This window comes from Atheta coriaria, unplaced genomic scaffold (assembly GCF_025399875.1).
Source record: "Atheta coriaria isolate IRGN ID8LTWV9N9 unplaced genomic scaffold, Caltech_Dcor_3.1 hic_scaffold_6_pilon, whole genome shotgun sequence".
NCBI classification, from domain to species: Eukaryota; Metazoa; Arthropoda; class Insecta; order Coleoptera; family Staphylinidae; genus Dalotia; species Dalotia coriaria.
Window position 1 is genome coordinate 1,686,496 of NW_027045448.1, and position 27,675 is coordinate 1,714,170.

Here is a 27,675-nt window from a genome sequence, read left to right on the forward strand (position 1 = left end):
TGAACCAGCCGCGGTATGCCGCCGATGGTGAACGAGGGAAGTCTAAACTTGTTCCGTCCTCGGCAAACGCGCGCGGGAAGGCCAACGATTATTACTACGCTCATGATTATGGTTATCATTTACTTTTATTATTATTTTTATTATATGTAATTCAAACTTATTGCTATTACTGTTATTATTGCATATTGCGTACAACACACAAGCGCCCGAAATGCCTTGGGAGACGATGACGACCATCGACTGCTAGTCGACCGGCGACCATTGGATGGACGAAATTCCTTTATTTAGTTTCGCGTTAATTAAATTTTATATGTGGACATAAAATTCTACCGGATTTTCACTATTTCTCAGCAGCGCCAGAACTCCTTTTATTAGTGTAAAGTGATGCCATCTCTCGTTTGAAATCAGGTGACGTCAAGCGACTTGCATTCGTTAAAATATGCCGTCGATGTAAAATAACAACGGATTTGTATCTATGTGCATGTGGGCGTAGGTGTGTAAGAGAATGAAAAATCTACGTTGCTAAATTATTTACGTAATTTCCGGCCGATAGGCCATTTTCATGAATTTTTTCTACGATTTCGCTCTGATGTTGCGGCGGAATGGCGCTCAACAAAAAATTTATCGCGCCTCACTCCCGCACCTCCTCGCACTCGCGTATACGCAACCGGCGACATTCGAATCTCGCCCTTCGCCTCTCCCCTTGCTGGACCGTTCGTGCGCGACGCACAGGTAGATTAAATTAACTTTCGGTGCCCCATTGTCGTGTGCCTGACGCGAAGCCTCAAAACTACAACACGAGAGGATGCGTTCGACAACCGACAACGTGGAAAACAGTAAAGGAAAAAAATATACGCGAATGAAAAAGAAACTGACGAAAACGCGAAAACCAAATGTGAAAATCCTCTTTCCTCGTTGAAACATTGATGGACATCGATGAAATATTCAACAATTCTCATACCTGACCCAACCTTTTACATCACACATCGAGTAGTCGGTTGGGTACTTCATATCATCGTATATTTTTGTATATATTGGTTTTAAGGTTAAACAAAGTGCTATAGTTCTACAGATGTACAACTGCTGGAATAGTTTTCATGTATACATAATTCTTTTTCGAATAACTCATCTGATGTCCGATAGGGAATGCTTGATGTGCTGACAACACCAGGAAGGTGATTGCGATTGTAAAAATATCGGACCAGTTTTTGCACACCAGAATTGCTGGGCGTTGGACCATCGTTAATCCACCATTCGACAAATTCGCTGGTACACACATAGCATCCTTTATATTCCATGAGATTTCCGGCGGGATCTAATTCTAGGAGATGAGCTGGAACTTTGTATTTGACAGCTGTCAACTTGTCGATCAGAAATGAATGAGCACTGGTGGAAACCGATGTCTTTTCGCTGTTCTCAGATTCATAATCATAATACTCATTATCACCAACTGATTCTGAATCGCCAGCATTGCTTTTGTCAGGGCATTCTAACGTATCCAGCGTATTGCGACATTCCTTGGAGAGTTGTAAAAGATTCTGAAGTTCACGTAATTGAGTCCGAAATATTGTATAGTTGTCTGTTCGATTGTGCTTGCATCTGTATCGCGCACGTGGTTCTTCGTCCAAAGTGTTCACCTGAATTTGTTTGTGGTCATGCTCGACTTGATGTTTGGACGGAATTGTTGAAATTGAAGCCATGTTGAGTGTCCTGCAAGTTGTGGTATTAACTTTATAGGTGATCATGATGGACAAACACTAGAACTTACGAAATTTGATGATTATATTAATTTAGGATGTTCATGGGCCAAAATGACACTGTTTTCTGAAAAAGTAACTTCATTTCTGGGGTAATACATTGTATTGCTATGCGACGCATTTTGAGTAGGCAGATTGTTTAAATTGACGATTGTGTAATTTGAGGAAATGGTCCAAAAGAGAGGGGTCTCCGGGGGGTGGGGTCCTGCTTCCCATGCTCGCATTGATGTCTGATCCTAATCCGAGGGCCAAACATTAGCCGTGTTTGCGGTGATGCCGCTACAGCTCCCTAGCATTAGATGTATACAACAGAGGGACGCATGCGTGTGCGCGCATTGTTGGTGTATGCAATTATTGCGCTGTAATGTAATGTCACATTGCGCGGCGCTGTGTCAATGTTAACTATACCCCCGCGCTCAGCTCGTCCCTCGTTCCCGATGCGCGGGGACCATCGCATTGCGGCGCCTCAGCCCACGCGTTTGCACAGTGTCCCAGCTTCGTCTTCGGCATTAGAAACGCGTTCGACGATTCCCCGAACTGGGACAAGAACAGTTTGATCTGGATGTCTGGACCGCCTGGGCTACTACCGCCAACCAGACCCGAACGCACAAACGAAACATCGTTGCACAAACACGGCGATGCAAATTTGGCGCGGCAGATATGTGTGCGCTCATCTTTCGATGGCGGTGGAAAGGGGCGACGCACGTATCAGCTTGTATTTGCATACCGCATTCAATACCGTATTGATCACGAACACATGCAACCAACCGGCCAGGGCGTGAGTAAGCGTTTACTCTCTCGGTGATGCCGTGAATTATGGTCGTGCACTATCTATTTGTTTAGCTGATTAGTTAGTAACATTATTAGATCACTACCGATACCTGCTAATCAATTAGTTATTTATGTATAATCCCGGTGCTGGACGTACGCGAATGTGAGTGCATGTTGGTTGTTGGTTGTTGTTGGGTTGCATTTTGGGCAGTGTTACGAAATGCAACGACACGTAACGGTGTACACATGTCGGGCGGCTGCTGCGTTCACTTTGTATGGACGTGCAAACAATCGGTAGCCAATGTATCAGATGCGCACACACATAGACAGGTTTGGGCGGCGGCGGCTGCGATGCAAGCACACAATGAGTGCACAAACACTGGTTCGTTAATTTCAAGATATTGCCGCCATTGGAGGCTGGACGGTTGCCTGCGCGCTATGTGATTAGGTTCGATTTATTATTATTTCGCGCGGCGGCGGCGTCCGCCAGCGAGAATTTATTGCCCGGCCGAAATCTATTACAAACGCCCGGCTCTAATCTGTTTTAATCTGGTGTCGATATCTAATAGTAATATTCTATTACGATGCGCGATAGATGCCACTCTATCGCTTGTTTTATTACTTATTTACCAATGCGCACTGCCATCATAATTCCTCGCGAAATCCAACAACCACCGACGCGGTTTTTGAATGTGTTTGTATGCTGCGAGCGAAAGAGAGAGTGATGGTAAACTTTTGTTTGAGTTTTGAAAGGCCCGATGCACTTTCGGCCCAGTTTCGTCTTTATTAGACATTGGCGGCCGTTCGGGGCGCAATTTAGACATATCCGCATAGAGAATCGACGCTCCGTTCGCATAGAACGTATTCAATTAGTCTAATACTGTGGCCCGCATCGACGGGATGGCAGGCTGGCATCGGAACGCCGATGCACAGACGCATTAGTTACGTTGCTTCGTTAATTAGTTGATTAATTAAATGATTAATCAATTGATTGGTCTACCGGGCTGCTGTAATTAGTTTTAATTGAAATCCCGAGTCATTAACATTGGCGGCGGGGGCCGGCCGAGAGAGCGAGCGGCCGCCACAGCCACCGCCGCCACTGTGCGAAGGCTGATAAGCCTGTTCGGCATCCAGCCGAGCCGAAGAGAACCAACCGTCCCCTTCCCGAAACCGTACCCAACTATTCATAATAGATGCCAAGTTATGTGCGTTCGATCGATATTATATTATATTATGAATTGGTCAAATTAATCACATTTCCGCCGCCGCAACGCAGCGCACAAGTTTAATATTTTCAGATTCAAGGAATGAAAAAGCGTGAAACTTTTGATTAGACACGGATTTAAAGGAGAAATTGTGTTATTGATTTTGTTCGGCTCGTCTGTTCATATAATGACATTTTTTTACAAATTCGATAATTGAAATGACATTTTAAACCCTGATAATAGTTTCAATTATTTATTTATCGTGTTGTGTGAGTGCAGGTGGTTTTTTTGCATATTACTGAATTTATCTGCATTATGCACGCATGACGTGTGCACTCATGCAATTCGTGCGACATTGTATGGACAAAAGAAGGAATAATTAAATGTATCCAAATATTTTTACGTCCGGCGTGCGTCCACGAGTGCTGCCCGGCGGACGCACGGCGATATACTCATATGTTTTGGCCTGTTGGTGGAATTAATGCCGAATTTGTCTCGGAATTATATGGAATTTGTATAATATTCGGTTGACACCTGGACGACAGGCCGCATTTTGCGCTCGTTCGTCCGCACGCTGGGTTTCGGTTATTATTTATTAAATTGCCAGCGTGCTTTCAACATGTGTCATATTCGTGTTACGTTAAATTTAAAGCGCTATGCCGCGAATTTAATGGAATTAATTTTAATGTTTTTTGCGCGGCTGGCCAGTTTTTGGGTTTTTCATGTCGAGGATGTGGAAAATAAATTGTCGAAATAAATTGACGACACGATCAATTTGTGCCGCGTGAGTAATTTATTTAATTTAATTTGTTCAAATTGATCAACGATGATAAATCAAAATCTGCGCACGAAATAACAAATTGTTCAAATTCACACGGTAAAAATAAATGAAATAAAAATATATCATTAATTTCTATAATTCTGCAATGCTCAGGCAATATTTTACGATTTGTTTTTATTCCGTCTCCGGTTTACTTGGTTTACTTATCGATGTAATGAGCATGGGCATGGTCTGCAGGAGTACTTATTGTAGTCTCATATCGCTCACTGTAAACAACATTCAGGGGACCACCCCGATGCATGGTGCAATTGACGCATGCAGTTATGCTTGTCTTATTTTCTCTGTTTCGTTCTTTCAAGAACCATTCTCTTCGTACCAGCGAGAGAATAGAAAATATACACTCGCAATACTTCAAGCACATACTCACTTCTTCGGTTTGCTTTGCTCTAGTGACTAATTAAAGTACACACGTAATTAAACATTTCTATATAGAAATACTGACATTACAAGCATGAGACATTAAAACATAAGATTGCATGTTGGACATTACACAGTTCGAAGAAGTAATTCTCGTTCCACGACAAGTTAAACCAGACCACTGGGAAACTCACAATCGCTTGCAAAATATTGCATGTAAATGCAATTCGACTCGTTTCATGCGACGCTTTGCAAATTCGTTTTCGTTTCGGAGTCGATCAGCTGTTGCGGGGGCGCAGACACGCCGCCGACCTTGATGCGCGTAACCTCAGACGGTGTCGGCGCCCCCGCTCGACTCGGCACGGCGTACTTCCTCTGTCGAACGCCGCAGGAGTCGTGCGCGACAAGCGCTTTGACAAAACGTTTTCGTCTGGCTCGCGCGCTGGGGGAAGAGGCTCTCTCCCGCAGCGAACAGCTTATCGCTGCTTTCGCTTTGCTCTCTTTTCACCCTCTGCTGTCGCCGCCGCTGCCAACGAAATGCGACTAAGCTGCGAATCTTTTCGCCGTGCTTGCCCTTGCCCGTTTTCGTGTTCGTGTTTCATTGATAATAGCAATCTTCGCAAGGCTCCGATGCCGCTTTTACGCCTTTGCGAAATGTTCTACAAATTGTTTTCGACGCTCCCTTTAAGAACGTTTCGAGCTCACGCTATATGCCTACTTCTTTTTGCGCATACAACTGTTTTATTAACCTTATACATTCATATCCTTACCTAACATTTGGCGCGTGTTGTGATAAGTTTGTTTTCAATCACCCTGTTTGCTTGTCAGTCAAGCAAGAGCAGGTCGTGAGTGCGGAACATGTGGGAAAACTTGTAATTACTTCAGGAAAATTTTTAATTACCAATAAATAAATTACTCGTACATTTGATTTGATGGCTTCGCGCGCAGTCATATATAAAGCGGCGTAATAGTGGCGATGTTATAAGAGTAATGAGAGCGCACGAATCGCGTGATGCGTTAATTATAAACTTATAAGCCGCACAAAGTTTGCGCGCGCCAGCATGTCGTTGCGTTTAGTTGCATATTAGTAGCGACGTGAAAATCCGTGCGGAACTGTCACTCCGGGGGCAGCAACTATCGCAAGCATCATATCGTTTCATGCGCTATTAACTACTCATAAGTGTATTGAGCGTTAATTGTAAGAAATTCATGTTGAACAAATTTATCGATATTTTACAATCGTTGAGGCGCTCGTTTTGACAGGTACAAATTTGACGTTTATCAAAACGCGCACACGGAGCGTGTAAGTTACGTCTAATTTTGAACTTTAACACACGACGACACGAGAAATTATTGCACACACAGAAGCGGGCCTAATGGACTGCGCACCGAGTCTCTCGCTCATACTCGCCTACTCTTGGTCGCGAGAGCTTCGCTGCAGAAACGCACTAATCACATTAGCCGCGCCGTAATTGCTCTACCCCTTTGAAAGCGGAAATGCATCCATATCCTGACTGAGCGCGCCTTGTGAAAGCGCACATGCATTGCGCGCGACTGTGCTGTATGTGTGCATGTGTTTTTTTTTTTCTCTTCGCCACCACTACCACCAGAGTCTGAGTCGCAACATGCTGTTTAATGCATATAATTCGATTAATTCATTGTCAAATTGACTGGGATGTAGTTAGAAGACTGTTGTCTGCGACGGCAAAGCGTTGTCTCTCGACGCAGAGCAAACAGAATTACCTTCCATCCTCATACCACCCGGCTCCTCCACCGGAATGGATGGACAACTCAATAAGAGGCAAAACAATCGGAAGCGAGAAGCCATTGCGATAAACACGAAATTAAATAATCAGAAAAATACGAAATGATAATTCTATTTCGTTCGGGTTTTTCGTTCAGTCACATTGAGAGTTTTAAAATCCGGTGGCGAGGAGGGTGAAAAAGCCAACCCGATTTCGTTTTCCTAATCAGTCTCACGGCCATGCTGGAGAACGCTCAGACCAATGACGGTTCACGTCTTATTTCGGTTCACACCTTCGTCGGCTTTCTCAACTTTCATCCCTCAATTTTAAACAACCCTCACGAATTTGCGTGTTACTTAGGTGGATGAAATCTTCGACAAAATGGCAGGGCGCATACTTCAAGTTATGTCCTAGTCATTTTGACATCTAGGGTCTGATATTAGTTCTGGATATTACCACCTTAAATCATATTCAGAGAATTTTAGCGAATAGCAAGGGTGAACATTGGAGTTTTAGAAAATAAGTAACTGTTGAGCACTATGTTGTGGCGTATTTGCCTTTATTTCCTTGCGATATCAAGCTAAATTGATTTTGAAGGCGTTTATTTTATGACACCTTCCGGCACTTTTATGTGGATCCGTCGTCGGTCTATCCGTTTGCATTTATTTGCGTTCGCGTTCGGCGCGTGCTTAGGAAGTATTGTGAATTGAGGGGTTGTGATCTGACTCGACGCTTGTCAGTGCTGAGCGGGAAGGAGGAAACGATCAGAAAGGAATTGCCCGCGCTACCAAACACAACTTGACGCGAATTGAATGAGAAGACGGTCGTATTACCATCGATTATTTTGTATGTGAATACTTGTACAACAGCTAAATTAGGTTTAATTTTAAATCGCTGTAGACATTTAAGTAATTTGATTAAGTAAAATTATGTGCACCTCTATGATTCGGTATTTGCAAGAGTAGTGCATCGCGGGATGCCAATATATCATTTGTAAATTGTGTTACTGCTGAAAGTGCGAACACGTAGATTGTTAGATGGTAAACACACACGCGCTGGGAGAGAAGTTTCAATCAACTAATTGCTGATAATTGTACTTTGCAACGCTTCCGTGCATCGCCGCACACGTAAACACATATCGCACGCACAAATGCAGATGTACTTCACCCTGCAGCCTGTGGGGCTTTTGATTAAATTTAAAATTTCACTCCCAACGAAAAATTATTATCCGGTGTGTTTGCATGATAAGAGATAGGCAAACAGAAAAGCCGTGAAATTGCGAGGTGCTAGGATAACAAGTGCACGAGGCATGTGAAACAAATTCACAACGCAGAGAGCATCGTTCGGAATTTGGAATGCAACCCGTGCCAGCACAGCGACGCTATGTTGCTAATTGGTATCTTGTTAGGCGCGCGAATGCATCGGTGTGCCGGCGCCCACTCTACGTCCATCGCTGGTGTGTGCGTGAAGAATGGATCAATTCATTCGAATTACACGCTCGGATGCCGACTGATTCTTTCTGCATAGAGAAGCACGCGCCATGCGCTTCGAGCATTTCATTGCTCAGGCACACACACCCATAGCTCTTGCTGATGGTGATGCTGTTGTGTGGGGTCTGTCTCTCTCTGAAATCCCTAATTTACCTTCGCTCACACCCCGGTCGAGTGCGCGGGGCGAAGTGACTTCTGCTTGCGTTCAACCGTCGAACACGCAAACCCTGCATCGTGTATCTGATCCTCCGCATTCCGGGGATTATAATCACGGTCCCGGACAGGAGAATGTCCAACCGAAGCGAAACGGGCCGGGGCGCTCTTTGCGGTTGCGGCTAGCCAGAACATGTGGCCGGGATAACGACAGAACAGCCTCGCCGACCGGGCGCATTCAACGCATTCCTGTCGAAACGAGAGAAACAAGCAGAGGTCTCTTCGTCCCTTTATGCCTAGCACCTACAGGTCAGTCGGCTCAAGCTTTTGGTTACGCCCGACCTCTGAAACTTAACCTTAATTGTCCACTAGACGATTGTGTGAAGGAGACATTATTAGGCAACCCTACACGAATTCTCATTTCTGTGGAGCTAGAAACCGATGAGATGCAGACGCAAGTGTTATATTTCAATGTTACAGTGAAATATTGAATTGTATTTAATGCTGTTATATCTTCTTCGAATCGGTTAAATCGCGGAGAGACAAGTAGTAAATAAGCACTTTCCGGTGGTATTAAGTTATCTATGCGTCGCTAAACCTCGTAAAACTTGGCAAAATAACGGTGTGCGAGCGTCGAACAGCTTTGTTCGCGAATGCCGAAACAAACATCGCGGCCGCACGAAGAGAAACCGAAACCGTAACGCGCTTAAATCATCTTTATGCGATAATAGATTCGTTGGATTTTGAAAAACATCGCACATACGCTATTTAAGTTATTTCTCGAAGGATCTCGCACGTTTTCATGCCCCAACGGGATGCATTGCACTGCGCTGAATTCGCTTTTAATGCGTTTAATACTAAAGTAAAGCATTGTACAACTCATAAATATGATGCGAACATGTAACGTTTGGTACCTACAAAGAAAGTATAAAGCACGTGTGTCGATAAATTCACTGGTAATATATGTGCAAATTAAATTAATCGCTTGCATGGAGTTATATTTTAGAATAAAACGTACACTTTATATGCCTTTATGCTCTCCGAAAGCTAACCAATCGTTGTATGTTCCTATAAATTCGATTCGAATGCTATTTTAACTTTCAACTGGGAAGATTAACTCGTTCCAGAGTAAGTGCATCTAACGCATAAAAACATCGTGTTCATTTAATGGATAGTCTATAGTGTAGCTTTCAAGTGAGGTTAGATTTCAATTATTTCCATATTGTGTTTATTATGTGCAGAGGTACCTATTATAATTTGGGTTTTATTGCGCGCCATATTTTTACCTATGATTTATAGTTTTTATTAATTGTAAATTACAATGTGGGTTTAGGAGCACCAAGGGGCAGAAAAAGAAATATTGCAGGGAAATTGTCGGGCGGTCGTCGCCGGCGTATCGGGTTGGCGCCTTTTGCTACAATGTTGCCAACCGACACATCAAATAAGCGGAATTTATATCTCTTTACGATACATTGTTATAATAGCTCCTGCGCTCGGCGCGGACGTTTTTATAGCGTTATAGCGCGCTGGCAGCGCGAGCGCGGATATAAAAGTTGTTTAATTAAATTTCGTTTAATGTTACATCGCCTATATTTTATAGTTCAACGCCTATCCGAAACTGAACAATTACGAAAACAAAAATGCTGCATACCTATATTAAAACGCACACATACACTTGCGGGCGGAAAGCTAAAAATGCACACACTTTATGTCGCTGGGGCGTCGCGACGCAGTCGAACACGAAAAATTTAATTAACGCAACTTTTATTTTTTGCGTTTTTTAACGGCAAACACATTTGCGCAGCTATTTTGAGAACATATTTATAACAATTTGTTTTAACAACTGTCCCTTTATTGTTTCAGGTGAGTCTCTCAAGCTTAATTTCTCGCCACTTGGCAACCATGTTGACGTTTTCACTGCTGTTATTTCTAACATTTAAAGATCGGTGAGTTGTATAATTTAAATTAATTTCAATTGAGCGTAAATACGACGACAATTGAACATTTTCTTAAAATTGATTAATTAAGCAAGTTGAATATGCATAATTGACTCAATTAATTAATGTGAAAATGATTCGCTTCCCTTCATCAACAAAATAATTTCAAACGTCCTCATTAATTTTGCGCCAATAATTAGAAGATATTGAGAACCAAAGAAATCTCTAATTAGCACTGTCAAATTAAAAGTAATACATTCACATCCCCGAAAACTTTTCAAATTGTTATTATTTACTAATTACTTTTGCGATGTTTTAATGTCTGTGTGTTCTTCGGTTGTGAAAAGTCATTATAATAATATATTAACAAGGCCTTTAATGATATTCGCATAAAATGCATAATATCGTTTAGTCATTTGCGTCGAGTTTTGTCACTCTCGAAACACAACGTCACAACTTGCGTAAAAGCGCATTATAAAATATTATAAATTTAAAATCGAGTTACGAGCCTCCAACTCGCGGCTCGCGTTTAATTTTATATAATAATAATAATAATAATGTTGTAGCCTGCGTGCCTGTGCTTTGGTGAGTGTTTTGTGCGAGCGCGTCGTTCGTTCGTGAATATAATGTGACATTAAATAAATGAACGTCGCCCGCCCGCGCGCACCCGGCCGGCAATTACGGGTGTTAATTGGGAACGAAGGTTAATGCGTCATTAACGTTACTTATTTTTTACGCGGCGCTCGCTTTTCGAACAGCACATATTTAAAATGTAACATATTTTATTATGCTCGACTAACTAAATTAAAATTTAATTGTTTACTATTTTGTTCCCGGCTTTATGCAACCCAATATACTTACAACCAGCGTTTTGTAGCTGCACAAGGCGCAAGCATTGTAAGGTAATTATAATATGAATGAATGAATGTTAATTCAATATTTCAACATATAAATCACGTTAAACGGCTTACAAAAATAACAACAAAATGCTAATTATTCAAATGCGCATTCACAATATAATGTGGCTCATGTTGGGAGCGAGCAGACAAGGTCGACTTTATTACATATTTAAATAGGCGTCCAATAATTACGATTACGACGCGTCGCTGAGAGCGAACGATATAATATTTCACTGCGTATTACGGTGCACAACACACGGCATGTAGGTGTGTCCACGACATGTGCATGCACAAGCAAGCATCGCATAAAATTCTATTAAAATTTTAATGTTTTAACGCGCTGTCTTCGCGCGCGCAACGTACAATTTAACACTTAAATAATTTGCTTTAAAGCAGCGTCTACGTCGCGCTAGCGCATTCAGGATCATTTACATACACCCACAACTTCTGGTTTGCTTAGTCTCGCGCCCCGCTAGACGTTCATAAGTTATTATTAATTTGTTTTCTAGTGATATCCCAACACATATTCGCATGGTTAATTTTAATTTTAACGTTGCAGAAGTATTTTATTAGCAAATGGTCTGATTCTACGATGACGAAATTTATAAAAGTAGGCAATATATGAGTGCAGTGTCGGCGCAGCAGTAACTGAGTATTGAGGTTAGGGTTAGTAAGAAATAAAGTGTTTTTGCGTTTCTCAGTGCTAGTTGAAAGTAAAATTATTTATTTCTAAAAATTGCTCGTAAGTATTTATGATTAATAGGTAGTAGATAGTAAACTCATGATTCCCGACAATATTATTAATGTTTTGATCATTATCCTGCCTTCGTTTTAATTTTAAGCAGAGTGTAGAAGTAACTTGAAGTGCAAGCGTATGTAAATTACATCGTTTCGTTTTGATCGCACCTGATTTAAGATCACGATCCAACAACTCCAACCAAACTTGTACCGCCGTGATTCGATTTCGCGAGTTTTACAAAAAATGCAAGATTCCCAGCGATTCACCGCTGCGCGGTGAGTGTGTAGTAGAGCATCGGGCATTAATCACGATTATTAAACAAAAAGCTGTTTTCATGAAAACTCAAACATCGATACACGTTACATGCTCAAAATTATAAGTTACCTCTGCGCCGCGCTGCAAAATATTTTCATATGTTCAGTGTTTACATGGAGCATATTCATTGTTTAATTTTTAATTATTTTTTAATTTGCACTGAAAGTTGTTGCGGCTTAGCCAACTCCCAATACGGCAGGAATACTAGCCGAGGCAGGGAATTTATTGAAAAAGAACTTTGTCCATTGGCTTCGCGCCCAATTGTTGAGTTTCATTTGTGTTGCGTTGGTGGTTGGCATTCATCTATTTTTGTCGATAGGTACATATAGCGAAATAATATCGGAATAAATAATACTGTATTGAGAGCGCACGGAATGGCAGTATGCGGAGTACTTCCGTCGATATCGCGATCTGTTTAGTTTATATTTATATAAACTCCGGCGACTCTCGGAAATATGTATATTTAGCATTTCGTGAAAAGTTTGTCTCCATGCGACCGCTTGAACGTCTGCTGCGGCGCGCCGTCTGCTATCGAAATATTAAATTTTCTTTAATAAATATTGTTTTGTTTTCTGAATTTTATGTCGTCGTCTTCACGGAATCGTTATCTATAGTTCTAGCGAAAATTGGAATTTGCACTCAGAAATTACATTTTTCCCACTGATAAATGACTGTGTCGTGTGCTACCGTGGTTTATTTGTGGTTGCCTAGATTTTAAATCAAAACAATAGCCCTAAATTGCCATCATAGCTTAGCACAAACTGCATGCATGCATCGTACATCTCGACGCAAAGAAGATGCATGTGTGCATTCGTCCGCCGCCTACCGGCCATTTTGAATGTGTAGCAATGTTTGTTCGGCATTAGTGGCCCGTAACGGCAACTGTTAAGTTGCGCGCCCATTAAGCGTAATGATGGAAATTAAAGGATGGGTCAATGGCGACCATCCGCGATTCACCACACCGCGGCGCAAACGAACGAACGGGGTTGCGCTTCTGCAACTAAATCAGCCGATTGTAATTAGCACAATGGACGTTATTGATGTGTCACCAGGAATTTGATATAAACTGAATAATGCCGCACGCGGCAGCGCACTGAAACGAAAGACAATACTACGACTATACATTATGCGGAGAATTTAATTACATGTTCTTGACAAATACATCCATCATTTCCATATTATATTATTATAGTATTGCGGCGCGTCAGCGGCGTTGGCGGCGGCAGCGGTGGAAGTGGCGGTGACGACTAGTCGGAGGGCGCTGATATACGAGTGCACGAGCACGCAGTGCCAATTCTATTAATGCGAAACGCATTAAGTGATCCATCCCACAGCCGCCTTCCAAACTCCGAGTTCGAACACACAAACGCAGACAGACAAAAACTTATGCGCCGTAATAACTATATTTGCGATAGACATTAAAACAACCCCTATTGTTTCCAATACGAATATTGGCGAAATGAATGAAGATCTAAACAACCCTTTATTCAACCAACTAAAAATAGCTTGGATACAGTCAACCAAAGTTGTTAATCGCCAGCACTGATCTAGGTTATAAATTAAAACTTTGGGTTGAACGTAACTTCTTTGCATAACTAGGTATCTACTACCACGTATATACTCCGAATGCACTGAAAATATTAGATCCAAGATCGATGTGTTTTTACGCGTTGGTAACCTTAAATCATTGATACTCGGTACGCATGCATGGCGCACAATTCGTGTGAGAAATGGATGCGAACGTAATAAATAACATGCACTTAAGACGTCACATGAAGCGCACTCGCTCGCATGCGTGGTGTGTGTACGCAAAAAGGAGGCGTTCGCACGTCCGCTCACGAGATCCCCGACGATACATAACCAAATCTGACATCGTAAGTCACTAATTACCCGTGATATATCACTATATAAACAGCGGGCTGCGGGCCGGGCCGACGCCCGCCCGAAGTGTTAACCAGAAATATATTACGCGTCGTCGACGACTTGTGTCGACTTCATTTGCATGGAACGCTTTTCCGAGCTGGAAACGCCTTGATGGTTGCCTACGCTGTTTACAAACGATAGCAGTTGAAACATAACCTTAATTTGTAAAACAGCGCACACCACATCATGGTGCAGGGAATGTGTGCGTGTGCGCGCGACAGTACGACATGAATATTTTCACTTTTGTAGTTTCAAAGTGATGCATCTTTTCTGTTCGCGCGCGGCACTTTGAGAGAATGAAGAATTATTCATAAGGATTTGCATATGGCTGAGGTGCATCGTCGAAACAACACCGTATGCGTGCCAGTGTATCGAGGTTTCTTTCATCGCGTCCTAAACGATTTTTTTTAAATCTTTGTAATTAAAATGAGTTTCCTTCGTGCTGTCGCCGCACGCCGGAATTTGTGTAAAATGTGTTGCGAAGGGAGTCGCTGTCTCACATTATTTCTAAGGCAAAAGTAGGAAAAGTATAAAGGTATGTATAAACTATTCACACTTGGCGCGTTTGCATATCACATCCGCGGATCACAGGTGGATTTATGTATTGTCAGTGGGCTGCGCGACAGATTCGTTCTCTGTGTGACTGACAGCCGGAAAAAAAAACGATTGTTTTACGGAAAGTTCTACTTTTGAACGCAAGCATCTCTCATTTATTATTCATTTAAGGCAACTGAGACCCTTTCGCAGAAAAAAATAAATCTTTTGAGTTATACAGAAGTGGATTCAACAAAATATTTTATCGCCCACAGTACATTTATATTGTGGCAGCTAACTAAGCTATAAACATTACGATTTTAGGGTGTATTGTGTAAAACATAAATTGTAGCGAGAAGATATCTTAATTTCAAATATACGGGCGGACTCGACCGAAAGTCTATAATTAAAATATCGTACACGAATTAATTCCCCTTGCCAGACGTCAGGCGTCGTCGGCGCGGTGCAATATGGCTGCCGCGAACGTTTCGTGCGCGAATATGCACATGCATCGACGAGACAATGCAACACACGCGCTCCCCGAACGCGAAATATATATTCGGCGTTGAACAATAAATTTGTTACGAACATGTAATTACGTCCTTAGCGCGCCGCACCGACTCGCAGCTTATTTAGCATACAACACCGGCCGGCCGACAACCAACAACGCACACACCAGCACACACACGTGTTATTTGCATACCTTCGTATCTTTTACCCGCGCGGCGTGCGTCGGCCACGCATATCTCATAAAATATATATTCATAAATATAAATATTACCACCGCAAAAGGTGCGCGCGACCCGGCGAAAGGGCTGTTTGCGGCGCGGCGGGCAGGCGGGTTGCATAAATTGCTGAAAACAAATACACACACCTTGCATTATGCGCGAATCATTTGCATCTGCTTGTGAATTGCTTTCGAGAGCTGGGTTGGGGGGAAGCTATATTTTAATGCAATTACATTTGACAAAATAATTACGGTTGAGGTATTGATTTTGCGTTATTAAATCGCATGATCAAATGTGTGCGCGCTTTGTTCGCTCGCTGGTACGACCGAAAACATTATTTATACATTTATTATGTTAAATATTCGGATATTACCAACGCGACAAGTCAATTAATATTAATCGAGTGTGTCTCCATGAGGTTGGCACGTCATTCACATGTCAACAGTCGCATTTGAAAGGTGTCAATTTGTGGCTCCACCTTCGATAATATAGCTACTAAGCTAGGTTAAGTTTATGAACTGTTTGTGTTCGTTTTTTGTCCTGTTGCTGCATACAATGTGACGGTTTAATTGCATCGCGTTAAACAGCAGATAATTCATGGTGCTTAAACCGTTGTGTGTCGCGAAAATGTCAACGATGCTGTACGGTACATGCACATTGCACACATAGAGTAGGTATAGAATAAAGTCGTAAAACGTTTGGTCGTAAACTTTCCCTCTTTTCAGCGACGAGTCGCGCAAGTTCTTGCCGCTGCCATTCGTGCAACATTTGCAAGCGATGTGGGTTGCATGCCATTCAAGGACGAGTAACGCATCTCCGGCGTTAGTTTATTATGTCATTATTGTAATGGTTTTATCACTGCTTGTAGATATATAATTACGAATTTATTTATCTACATCGTGTACTAGCTTAATTGAAATATGCAGCGCAACGCGCGTTAGGAAAAAATCCATTGCACTTCGGGACGTTATTTAAAAATTTAGCATTTGGAAAAGTCGCGATCGCTACATTCAACCATTCAACGTGAAACATTAAACGCCAAACGTGTACGTTCGCTACCGGGAGGAAAACTTGAAACTATGCCAAGTGTTTTTAAATTGTTTTGCGGAACTTGCGATTCGCCCGCAATTGATGTTTCGCTTTTTTGTCGTTCTCTCGCTTGCGCGCTCTTCGCCGAAGTTTTGCAAGATTCGTAATAAATAATAAAAATGACTTTTATTAAATTTGCTCTCCCGGCTTGTTTGTATCGCCATCGCAGGTAGTCGCCTGCATCCTCCTCGGTTCTTATCTCGTCCGGATCGTAAATGCAGCCGCCAAACTTACACTCGCCCGCAGTTGGAAATATACCAACTCGAGCGGCGAGCAAGTGGAAAACTCGCAAGACGTAAGCAACTCAGACCGAGGAGCGAATTTTAATGCTCTGTGATATGTTGGTAAGTGGAATTAGATTTTCCGGAAAATGTGAATATCCCGGTCTCGATCGGCGCGACGGCGGCGTGTCGTTCTTGCATTTTGTCCTAGGAAATTCAGGAAATCTACTTAGGCGGCGTGTAGTTTCGCACCCACCGCACCACGAACAAGCTGCAAGCACATCTCCGTGCAGTCTTATTAGATGATCTTCCATGTCGCGCGACACTTTCAACTTCCGCAACTAGTCATTCGCAGATGGCGTCTTAATTGTTCACTGTCACATTGAATTATACAACTGCTTCCAACTATTTTGCTTGATAACATAATAAAATACAGAAGTATATTAATTCACTTTCCAAGGACTTCAAGTCACTTCAATAGATGGTGCCAACTTAAATTGGCGTATTGTTGAATTTCAGAATGTTTCTCAAGAAATTTGGGTCAATAAGTTTCTCATATCCAACAAACAATAAACATAATAGGCACCTATAATGACATCAACTTTTCGACTTGCCGCCTCTCGAGTTGCCTCGAAAATTGAATCCTCGCATGTCGCGGGCTATAAAGATCAGCGCGCCGTCGTTGAGGCGACATTTCTATCGTTTTCGTCGTCATTTATCCATATGGCTTTTAACGTTACCAATGCTTTCCTTCTTTGGCATTGTAATTGCCCGCCTTCCGTCGCTGTGACACGACGGCTATTACAATCACCCGGGTGTACAAACATACAACTTATTTACTTATTTACTTTCATTATTATATGAGCAGGGCGAAGTAGAAAAGTGCTCTGTTTTCCAGTGTTTACATTGCGCAATTTACTATTTAGTAGCTCGAACAGAAGGCGAGCGCTGCAGGAGGAAAATAAGAAAAGTTTTAAACTTTATTTTAAATAATAGAAAAGCCATTGTGTGCGGTTCTCACTAAAACATTGGTCTGAGGCATTTAGAAACGGGCCCCGCAATGTAATGTTGGTTAAACAACCTGTGCCGATTGACAGCCGGAGCGAGCTAACTAAAAATGGTAGCGACTTGTAACCGAGGTTCGTAAGTTATATTGATGTTAGAAATAAGACTTGTTTGTTTTGTGATTCTCTTTGGGTCTTCCCGGGTCTCGGGCCGACGCGCACCCAGCAGCCGGGAGAATGTAAAAGGAAAACAATTGAATCTTATTCAACGCGCACCAAGTTAGTACAAATGTAGAGCTCGTGGTGCAAGAGTCGGAGCGAAAGCTTTGCAACGCGTATTTATTTAACGAATTAATGTTAGACATTAGTTAAGACCTGCTTCTTGGACGGGCGGTATACACTCGGGTGCGGGAGTGTGAGGAGGGACGACGGTTTGACTCTCGCCCTCATCCCTCTCGGCCGTTACAAGGTGTGAGATCTAGACTATTCGAATCGGAATTATATAAGACAGTAGATGAGATAGTCGCGAAGGGTGCTTAGGGTACTAGACCATGACTGCTTGGAAGCGAGTTAACTCCGCCGTTGGCGCAGGGTGAGCGGCAAAGGGCGCCAGCCCAGGTTAATATTATTATAGTAGATTGTTTATCAAACAAACATGAAACTTGGAGTGCGGGCGCTCCTCCTTTAGACTCGCGGCTCCAGCTTCGGCTCTTATTCCTTATTGATCCGATAAGTTCGGGACGCGTTGGTACCTAACGCGCGAAAGGTGCTGGAAGATCGGCGGGTGGTAGTGAGGGAAACTCGCGAAGCAGCCGCCAGAATCGGAGGAAACCTGGCAAACTTATGAACTAATTAAACTATATCCCAGCGCTTGCCCCGTCCTTCACTCCCCCGCAACGACCGCCCTCTCGCCGCCGCCGCCGTTGAACAATAGAGATATGTAAATGTAGTTTGGGGCACTCCGCACAGTGCGCCAGCAAGTTATCAGAAAGCCTCTTCGCATAAATGTTAATTCGGGATAATGTAATAATCTTGAAGCGCGGCTTCGCCTTCCATAATATATATCTATATAGATATATTCCTCACTATATGTTTTCGGTGGCGGCGGTGGCAGCGACGGAGACGTTGTGCTTCTTACCGCTAACGTAACAGACGGTAAGGGTGAGAAAACAAACAGAAATCGGGCGCTTCGTCATAAGGCGAGAAGCTCGCAAAAAATTATAATTAAATTGACAATTGCGAACGCCATCTCCTCCTGCGCGAGAAAATTTGCTCAAACATTCCACCCTACTAAGATTTTGCTTTAAACCAAAGCAAATTGTTGTACAAATAACATGTGCAATTTTTTTCGTTAACGTTTGGAAATTACTGGCTAAAGCTTGCAACAAGTGCAAAAATTACTACACACTGTTGTCCTCTCTGGTCGTTGACAAGGACGCAATTTACGGACCAAAGTTAAGTGGATTTAGCAATTTCGCTGTTTTTGTTTGTTGCGTGCGCAATTTTGTTGTTTGATTTCGTTTGCGCAAAAAAGCGACAATTTTCCGCGCAAGATAAAAAGTCATTTTAGCGTTCGGATGCAAAAAACAACAACAGATTTTGTCCTTTTTCGCGCGTTTGCGCACGTTTGCACACGCGCGCGCGATTGCGCTACGCGTAGTGTTGTTATTGTGGTTTTTCCAAACGAGCAATAATTGTCCGCAGAACGGGCGTACCCGCCCGTCCGATGCACATCAATTTAAACAATTTGATGAATTACGTTCGATTAAAAACAATAAAATCGAAAGTAAAATCCACTCGCGGTGTGTACAGTGCAAAACCTCACAACGCACATGTGTATTCGTGCGAGCGAGAGTCGCGTTAACACTCTACCGCCACCCCCGATGGCAGCAACGAGGGAAAATTCCTGTTTGGCGCGACCGCGTGCGGGCGCTTTTCAACACAGTTGCTCAGTCATGGATATCGTCGACTATAAACACGCTGGTGTTTGGAAAATTGTAAAATCTGCCACTTTATTGTGTGTTACTTCGTCGAGTGCACTTGCAGTGCGCCGACAGCTCACGCGGTCGAATTTAATTGTACGGAAAATTTGAATTAAATATTATACCGTAATTAAAATACAAAGCGTTCATCAAATATGCAAATCGAGTTGAAATTTTCAACACGTTTAAACTTTTTTAATATTCATATAATTCCGCGGTTTTACATTTAAATTTAAATGCACACACGCTCAGACGCAAACATAACCAACACACAAGCATAGGTATACTCGTATTGTATGTGGACGAGTATTAGCACAGTAACACGAATTCGTTTTGCACTTTCGCACTTAATATTTCATTCTGTCTGTGCACACTCTTATGCATATTACATGCTAGTTTGTTTTATTCAGCGTCATATTTACCATTTCCGGATTAAATTGTGTTAATTTAATGTTTAATCATGCGGCTTTACCGGTATACTCATCAAATTCAATATTTAAAACGTGTAACAAATTCATCCGACTTGTGTGTATTATCAGGTGACGGAAATAACCACATTTCCCATGTTTTTAATCAAGCCGCTTTCTAAAAAATGTAATTTAATTAGAATAGATTAGATTATCTTGTGCTGTATGAGTGACGGATGTATTTTTATATTCACCACAGAAAGTATGAAGGGTGCTGTTCTTGGCGGCGAGGGTCAAGTTGAGGTCGGTGGTTGTGAGGGTCGGACGCGTTTTACGGGCGATTTCATGGGTTTCAAGGGTCGTGAGGCGACGAAAAGGGTTTGCTGTGGCTGTCGCGGCCAACTTGTTAGCAGCTCATTTGCATGTCGTAAAAATAACGGAAATCGTGTGCCACACACCATTTCATGCAACATTTTTGGTTTTGGTTCAAATTCCATGACCAAATTAATATAAAAACGCGTAGGTACATAATAATATTGTTATTTCTGATCCGTTATGAATATTCTCATCGTCTTCTAGTATGAATAATTAAAATAATCCTTGATCGCTTAATTGTAAATGAAACAAATCGAAATTAATTATCGAATAATAAAATCTGAAGTTTTACATATGTAAGAAGTATTTTCGTATACGTTTATAATTAAAAATCTTCACATTGAAGATCGGATTTGATGATAGTCATTTAAATTTTGACTACCGACGTCTGAAATAATTTCTTTGCGGCTGTGTTTATTAATATTTATTAAAATACAAAACGCATAATAACACACGGCCGTCACTCGAAACACCGGCAGCCGCTAACTGACTACCTGATAAAAACAATAATAAATAATGCATTGTATGGATGGCTGCGCGGCTGTGCAGGATCTGATAATCGCACCCGGCGTGTTTGTATGGCAGTGGTAAAACATCATCAATTACAAGCAATTTTAAACGATGATTTTCGGTTTCTCGCACACATCGTCGTAATGAAGTGCCGGCGCCGGCCCGGGTAATTATAAAACGGAAATTGGCTCTGGTTGACGACTGCAAGATGACTAATTATTTAATTATACAAAAGGCCGAACGGTGCGGAGTCCGGGATGTAATAAAATGCAAATAAATCGCGGTTGTTACAAGCTCACAAATAATGAAAGAAGTGTTCGTGACGCGATGCAAATATGTTGAAATGCACATAGTATGTGCGCACGTGTGAAGCGAATTGCCTACATTGTGTTTGGCACGAGAGTGGCGCCGTCGTCGCCACGCACAGCGGGACTTTTATAAGTCGCAAGTTGTAATTAGTTCGACGGCGGCAACGGTGGTGGCGGCACCCGACTTTAATCTAAACTAATTTCAGAGTGTGTTTAGATTTTGTTTAGCGGCAGAGTTCGCGTGATCGCCCGTTTACCTCGGCGCTGCAAAGTCGCGCCCAATCAATAGCATCGTATAATGCCGCACATCGCCTTGACTAATAACTATTAATATGTCTTACTGCTATCGTGGTATATCAAACACACCCTGTTTTCTTAGCGAAATCGTGAACAGAGTGTTATGGTTAGATTCCAGTGCACTCAGAATTTATTTTTCCAGTAATATTCAAATAATTATTATGTTGTTATTTAACTCATATTATTCGAAGAAAAACAATCAGCAGTTGAAATATTTGAATTTGCCAAATTGGCCTTTCAGTGTTTTTGCCGACTTACCTCACTCCGCTGTCTGCCTCCTGTCGCCGGGCGTTGAGTTTGAGTTGTGCCCGCGCTTAAAGCGGCGTGAAATGCCTGACAAGCTCGCGCCTTGGCCGCGCAATCAGAGAACTATCATTAGCAAAGTTTTAACTTATTTTCGCGCTCGCAGCCTAATTAACTTCGCTTGTTTCGGGCTGGAAAAAAATTAATAGTGCTTTACTTCTTCTCCGCGCAACGCTCCGGGTGGCGTGTCGTGCTCACAGCGATTTTCTTCTCGCCGAGGTTTTCACGTGCAAAGATTCGAGACTCGGTCGCATAGCACCGACAAGAAAAGCTCAAAAGCTCTCTCGGATGGCGTTGATACCAATTCAAAAGTTGCAACGCTAGTTAAAGCGATTTGTTGCAGACTGCTCATTATAAAACTAGTTTCACTACGATCACGCCGACAACGACGCGAAGATTCTGACGGACACTGTAATATTCCGACACGGAAACGCCGGCGGTGCAACAACAAGCACGACGTCATCGTCGAGTAATTAAAACGCTTTTCATTTTTGGTATTTTTGTACCATCCGGATGTCTGTCATAACAAAGTATGTACTTGAAAACATGTTCGGTACGTGTGTTCAAATAGCTTCGATAGTATTTCATGATGAAACTATAGGTGTCGTCACTCTCGCTCAAATGTTACCATAATTGTCGGCCGCACTAACGGAATGAACTAAAAAGTGCGTAATAACGGAGCAGATTATTACATGTGCGATGTGCAGAGATAATATTAAATTGCGAATAAACAGCTGAGGCGATGCAATCCGCGATAGCACACACGACTCGGCAATAAACCTACCGACGTGTGCAATCAAAGACGGAATATGCAAATCGCTGCTGCCGAAGCAATGCAGCAAAAGAATCAGAAATAGAATAAAAGAAAAACGAAAATTATGCATTTGTGCATACTTTAATAAAGTCTGTAATATTGCCAGCCACCGCTACTTTTAACTCTTATGCATTCGCTGCCGAAAAACGGCAATCATATTCTACGATTGTATAATTGCGTACTACCGCCAGCCAGGGTTCAAACGTTCGTGATTGCACGTTGCACTTTCCCTATTCGCACTTAATTGATAACCAGGAAAAATCACTGCCTGCACCAAACGCAAATAATACTTTGTGCTAATGTTAAACCGCACGTTGGATTTTTACTGCTTGTTGATGGCCGTGTCGTGGTCGATGTTGCTTTTCTTTTATTTTGGAAAATACGCCAACGGAATGAGACGCGGCGAAAAATTCTGACTGAGAAGCAAGAAGGGAGTCTGCTGGCTCTCAACATAACGTTGTAATTATTTGCCTTCCTTCGTAGTTATTAGCGAACATTATTCATACGAATACATGCAAACGTACACAAAGTTGCGACCGGCCGACCGACGAGAGCATTCGCCAATGGAAATTTATTTTATTTTATTATTCTCGATATGTATTTCGTATTGAAGTTGTTGCGCTGAGCCCAGCAAACGCACAGCGTCGATTAAATTTATTATTATATCCGGTCGTTTTCTCTCGCCACGCTGATTCAATCTTTCAGCGCGTTCGAAGTTTTTGCCTTGCAATTATGAAATTACGCAATCGCGTACGAATTCAATTTTATTTTGTAACTCGTAATTGGGGATATAAAGTGTAATGGGATACAAAAGAAATATGTAAAGTATTTTTGAAACAAATTGAACTCATTAATACATATGACATAAAGTCAGATAATTTATATCAAGTTTCACTATATTTCAAGAAATTAAATTACGCAGTGGGACGTCAAAAGATTAAAAATAACAGAAAGTATGAAGATAAAGTATTATATACCAATAGTACAAGGAGCTAACTCCAGTGTATATTTTTTATGGCGTTAAAATAATTGTTTTCCACACGCAGTTTCGACATAATTACCCCGGATTACACATGAGAATGAGAAATTAGTTCTTTGTCTGGACGGTTTAACCCTAATTTAACTTATTGGCCTGCTTGAAAAGCCTCCCGAATTGATTAACGCTAAGAATAAGCAAATAAATTTATGTTTTCGGGGCTTGCCCAGAGCCTATTTATGGATTGAATATGTTTAAAGGATTCCGTGTTCAACGATCGTTATTTTATATCATTTCATTTTTTCCGAAGCGCCATCGTCATTGTGTGTGCGCACTGCGTTTTGTTTCACGGACTCATCGAGTAATCGCATCAGACGTCGCTGTTCGCCGACTCGCTAACGGCGGTGAAAAATAATCAAGTAAAGTAAATATTGCTTTCATAAATTAAACATGAATTTATCCAAGATCTATTATTTGCATATTTGATTCGTTTTTCGAAATTATCGCGTGTGTGTTGGTGTATTCTTGCACGACGCGCATTTGTGCGCCTCGTCGTGTTTCGCATAAAATTCGAATGCGCATAAAATTATAGAAACGGGCGAAACCCGCAGCTATTTTGATAATGGCATAGTTATTACCCTCCGCGCCACACGGCCGTGCAGGCCTACGCTAGTATGTGTTTATTATGATTCCGATTCCGATGTGAAATTTAAAGACGCCGCCCGATCGCCGTCCTCGACTTTGGCTCTCATGCCTTCCTTCGACAATCAGCGGCGGGACGGTTTCGTGCACGCCGCCTGCGAATGGTCATTGAAAACCGTTCAAGAATTGCGCGCTGAAAACTCAAATTTGCTTGATTACATGTTTGTTGAAAAACGAGCACCATCGCGCATTTAATCAAACTCTTTCTGCGATTCACGAATGCTGGCCATTATTATACCACGGGTCGACGGAGCGATTAACCTGAACCTAAACTCAAATAATTGTGATATTAAACACAAATTCGCAATTTTATTTCAAAGTTTAATTTTCTATAGGGTGCATACTATTAAATTAGTAATAGAAGAGGATGGTAGAGTCAGGGTGCGTGTAATTTGTGCACGCGTTATATTACTGCCCGCCGGTATTGATTAAGCGCACCCGTTCATCTTCGACAGTGTAAAAGGGGTGACTGGTTGTGTTTGAACCCTTTTCTCGTGCACAGATCATGATTTCGATGCCTTGACGATGCACACGCTTGGACGCAAAGAGATGATTAGTGCTCGTGCCAGCCAATTATATTTTGCGCCGCGCTGCTTGACGTCCTCAATTTCGCACACTCTGATGCGACTGAATAAAAACCACGCTGCAGTCTTATTAGCATCCATTACAATGTGTAAGCAAAGTTAAGTAGTGGATGGGCGAACGAATGTGTGTGTCGCATTCGACGAGTAGGGCATTTTACTCCTATCCCATGAATGCGTGCAGGATTGTGGAAAACTACGGGTTATGCGAGTGCGAAAACTGCCTCTCTCTAAAATTCCACCACTCAGTACACTCAACGCGTATCGTGGCTGAGGGACGACACTTGTCGTATAACTTTATGCGTGAATCGATAACTTCAACAACACAACGCGACTAACTTCATGCGTATTAACTTCATGCAATTTTCTGTTCGTGAATGCACTGTGGTACGCATTGTCGACACACCTAACCCTTTTATCACAGCTTTACCCGACGACTGTATAGATTTATTTTTCAATCGAATCGCATGAACGCAAGCGTGGCGCGAGATAGAAATAATGGGAACGTTTCCAATATTTTACATATCCATCTCAAAAATTAATTACATTTTTTTTTTCATTATACGCGATGCGATTTTGTGAGAGTGCAAGCGAGAATAAAAGCGATGTGATCCGATATTGATAGCCGGGCCTCTCGAGCACTGTTTCGTACCGCCTCTTGTGCGTTGTTCGCCGCCACCAACACCACACCGGTGCGGACGAGGTTGTTCGTCACTCCCTTGCGTCGCCCTTGCGCGCTGGCGGATCGGAAAGGCAAAAAGTTCAATTTTTATAATTAACGGCGTAATCCAATTTAAATGATGAACAGCCACCGTGCACGTACATCTAGCCAACTTCGGGGAGGGCGCTAAATTTTGCGACGCAGCCGGTCTTGCCACGATTTTTCGTTTCTTACATTCGGCTTTTCTCGTCGACACTAGGCGTTGGTTTTTATTTTTCATTGCCGTCTTTAATTTAATTTAATATTTTTATCGTTAACTATAAATCAACTCTAATTAACTTAATTGAAAATAATTCTTGGCGCGTTTTTGTTGTGTGCACGGAAATAATACGCGCGTTTCAAGGAAGTTAAAGTATAATCAATTTTATTAGATATTAGTAATTTTAAGAATAATGACAGTTTATTTTAAGAAAATTCTATTATATTGCATTTTGTAGTTTGGTTTGCGTCGCTTTTATTAATTTCCGAATTATTTTCCAGTCATTACGCTCGGCGAAGAATTAACTTCAGTGCAATTTGCTCTTTATTTTCGCACAAACGCAATATTAGATTATTTTATAGTTGAACAATGAATTATTCATTTACGATTCGAAGAAATTCATAATTCCTGCATTAAAAACGCTTAAACAAAAAACATTAAAGCATTCTAAGAATATAAGAAACATAGATGGCCATCGTCGATTGGACGAAGGAAGCACATTAAAATTTAAATTCCGTCCGCTGACGTCACAATTTGCATCTGATTATTCTCCACCCCCGCGCCTCATCTTGCCACTGGCGAGACGACCAAGCGCACGGAATATAATGCGCATTATGAATGTTTATTTATAAATTATGTAAAAGAAGTCGTTTAAAGCTTAAGTTTGCGCGCGTAATATATTTGATAAAGTACGATATATAACGATCCCGCGCCAGTTTTGCAGTCGCGCGGCGCAGGGGATGAAAAGATAATGCAACAATTTCCGCGCTCTTTTACGCTGCGCGTCACATTTCTAATTCTGTAAATTTGAATATTTCCGTTGTGCTCATTTCTGATGTCTCGCATTTTTCTCATTGCAGGTAAGCTGAAATTTCAATTTCTATTAGACGCGACGTGGCCGTACGGTGTGATTCGTGATTAAAGTAAGTAAAATTTAGAATACTCATCTTATACGTGGCGAGATAAATTTAAAAGAAAACTCGGCGGTGAGAACCGCTCGCCGTGGATGAAGAAATTTACATATTTTAGATCGCAAATGAAAAATCGATAAGGGCCTACTAAGAAAAATTAGAGAGTGAAGAAACGAACGTAGACGCGTACCTAAAGCTAGAATAAAACCCGAAATGAGAACGAACGCTGCATTATTTCGGACCGGAGGATTTCAAGTTTTCTCGAGCTTTTTTATTACCAACGCCAGCATCAAAACACCCCTAACTAAATAATGTTCCGACACCCTCCAAGATTCCTTCTTCTGCCCAGAGTAGAAAAACATTCGTGGTTACTCGCTGGTAATGAAAATAGATATTGCTTTTATTGACACGTGAATAAAGCTTTATGCACTTTCTCTTCACTTTCCCTGGGGGGCACAAATATATTTAAATTAAATCGACTCATCCGCCGTGGCCCCCGACGAATTATCACTTGGCGACATTGCCATTCCATAAAATCTATACTCACCAATGACTTGAAGTATATTTACGAAACGAAAAGTTAAACGAAAGCTATCGAGTTGTTTATCGCGTTTTTTTACTTTTCTCGGTCGCAGTCGTTGTTTACTTTGCTCTTGCTGGCGCGTATTACTTACTGTCTGTCTGTTTGGAAGATTTGTGTAAACCAGCCAAAAAAGTAAATGCGCAAGACGAAGCAAAACACAATAAATTATAATATAAATATATTAAGTTCAATGCGCTTTACTGTTATACTTTTCGCCATAAATTGTAAACTCAGCGTTCAACCACAAGAGGAAAACTTAATTACGTAGTGTAGTAAAGTTTAATATGTTCTTATATCT

At 41.8% G+C, this 27,675-nt stretch overlaps 1 protein-coding gene and 1 long non-coding RNA gene across 3 annotated transcripts in view; one reads left to right on the top strand and one right to left on the bottom strand.

The window, feature by feature from the left end:
- The window catches only part of LOC135793208 (protein bric-a-brac 1-like), a 203,217-nt gene that overhangs the window by 114,554 nt on the left and 60,988 nt on the right, over positions 1 to 27,675 (top strand). The gene's annotated exons all lie outside the window — the stretch shown is intronic.
- Positions 1,004 to 2,203, bottom strand: LOC135793786 (uncharacterized). The gene is made up of 2 exons (XR_010548714.1): positions 1,769 to 2,203; positions 1,004 to 1,710 (listed from the first exon to the last, which is right to left on the bottom strand). It is a non-coding gene; the product is annotated as an uncharacterized lncRNA (long non-coding RNA).